At 50.8% G+C, this 2,387-nt stretch overlaps 1 non-coding gene across 1 annotated transcript; it reads left to right on the top strand.

Annotated features, from left to right (window-relative positions):
- The first annotated feature begins 230 nt into the window (after positions 1-230).
- TRNAC-ACA (transfer RNA cysteine (anticodon ACA)) lies at positions 231-302 on the top strand. The gene has a single exon. It is a non-coding gene; the product is annotated as a tRNA-Cys (tRNA).
- The last annotated feature ends 2,085 nt before the right edge of the window (positions 303-2,387 follow it).

The raw sequence follows: 2,387 nt of genomic DNA, 5'->3' as shown, positions 1-2,387 counted from the left end.
ACATGTATATTACCATATGTGAAATAGATCACCAGTCCAAGTTCGATGCATGAAACCAAGCGCTCAAAGCCGGTGCACTGGGACAACCCTGAGGGATGGGAAGGGAGGGAGGTGGGAGGGGGGTTCAGGATGGAGACACATGTACACCCGTGGCGGATTCATGTCAATGGGCAAAAACCACTACAATATTGTAAAGTAATTAGCCTCCAATTAAACTAATAAATTAGACTTCCCTGGTGGCTCAGATGGTAAAGCATCTGCCTACAATGCAGGAGACCTGGGTTCAATCCCCGGGTCGGGAAGATCTCCTGGAGAAGGAAATGGCAACCCACTCCAGTATTCTTGCCTGGAAAATCCCATGGACAGAGGAGCCTGGTATACTGCAGTCCATGGGGTCGCAAAGAGTCGGACATGACTGAGCAACTTCACCTTCACCTTCAAACTAATAAATTAATTTTTTTAAAAAAGAAAGTGCAAGTGTTAGTCACTTCAGTCCTGTCTGACTCTTTGCAACACTATGGCCCGTAGCCCGCCAGGCTCCTCCGTCCATGGGATTCTCTGGGCAAGAATACTGGAGTGGGTTGCCATTTCCTTCTCCAGGGGATCTTCCCTACCCAGGGATCGAACCTGGGTCTCCTCTATTGCAGGCAGATTCTTTACCATCTGAGCCACCAGGGATCTTGATGGAGGGTCAGATAAAGAGAGCAGCTCAGTTCGATCAGGTTGACCCGGGCTGGGGGGTTCTGGTTAGGGGAGGGGATGACAGGTCCCACCTGCAGCCATGCTCTCAGGGCCCACTGGACAAGGCCAGGCAGACGGACAGGGCTGTGCAGGTGGCAGCTGAAAACTCTGGGCAGGATGAGTCCTCAGGAAGAATGCCTCCACCCACTCCCCGTGCCCACGGCCCTCCCACTAATGTGTGTCAGCTGGGCCTGGCCTTTGGCCTGGGGGAAAGTCACAGAAAACAAACCGTGTCCTACTAGCTGGGTCTTCCCCTCCCGCTCAGGTCTCCCCTAGAATTCAGGAAACAGGACTTCAGTGCATTCTTCTGATGCTGATTGAATTCCTTCCTTCCGGGCAGCTTGGTGCCCCCTCTTGGCACAACGGGAAAAGGAGTAGGAAGGCTTCAAAATAGCACACAACTCGCCAACGGGCCCTGCCAACATGGGCTAACTATTCCAAACCAAAAAATCCAGGTGATACAATTTGTTGCAGCTGTCTCTGGCACAGACTCAGGTGAGGCCTGCATTTTTAAGAGCGCACATGTTCACCGGGTAGAATGGAAAGAAACCAGTGCAAATGCTGCTACAGGCTCTGGGGTCATCGCAGCGTGCGGTTGCAAGTCAGACTGCAACCCCCTTTGGTGTCCAAGGAAAATGTGGCTGTCACCCACTCCTGGCCTCAGGTCCCCTCGGGTGACGTGTGGTCATCGGGTACCATTGGAATCAGCTGTTTCTGGGAACCGGAAACTATGACAGCCATAAAAGGAAGCCTCTTCCTGGGGCTGTTCTTCAAGGCGTGTTGGGCAGCTTCTAGAGATGGCTGTCACAGGCCAGTCTCCTGGTTGCAAACAGTGTACTGGAGACACATGTTCCTCATGAATAATCTCTCCTGAGACTTTTGAGAGGGCCAGTGTCATGAATACAGAACACTTATTTACAAAGAACAGTTTTTAATCACTTTATTAGTTACTCTCTCTGTTATAACAAGAGAATAGTGAGCCATCCTGGACTAGGTCGCCGGACCGTCCACTAGATTCACTCCATAGCAAGTGAGTAACTCAGATCTGTGCCCCTGCAAAATGGCAAATACACCAGTTGAGGACCAGTTGAGGACCTTCCAGGAATGGCTACAAGGCCAGCTGTACAAATGCCAAGGATCTACAACAGTCTTGTCATCAAACCAAGGGTCTCAGTCTGGGATGAGAATAGTGTGGCTACATCTGCACACAATCTGCCTGCAACGCAGGAGGTGCGGGTGCAATCCCTGGGTCAGGAAGATGCCCCTGGAGGAGGAAACGGCAACCCGCTTCAGTATTTTTGTCTGGGAAATATCTTGGATGGAGGAGCTTGGTGGGCTATAACTCAAAGGGCTGCAAAAGAATCGGACGTGACTTAGCAACTTAACAACAACACCTGCACACACCTTCGCTCCCCTTGCCTTGGAGGGAAGCAATGTACCTTCTCAGGATGCACCGGAATTGGCCAATCTTCGTATTTGAGTGACGCCCTCGAAACATTTCACAGCTATTACCTTCCTGCGTGAGGTGGAGAGGGCAGATCTTGGATGGATGAGAAAAGCACCAGAACGTGAAAAGCCTTTTTGCTCAAAATCACATAATTAGGAGTTAGCTGGAGCTGGAATTAGAAGTTCCAGTCTGCTGTCTG

Source organism: Bos taurus, chromosome 24, assembly GCF_002263795.3.
Source record: "Bos taurus isolate L1 Dominette 01449 registration number 42190680 breed Hereford chromosome 24, ARS-UCD2.0, whole genome shotgun sequence".
NCBI lineage: Eukaryota > Metazoa > Chordata > Mammalia > Artiodactyla > Bovidae > Bos > Bos taurus.
The sequence above is the reverse complement of the archived record's forward strand: the minus strand, read 5'-3'. Positions and strand labels throughout refer to the sequence as shown.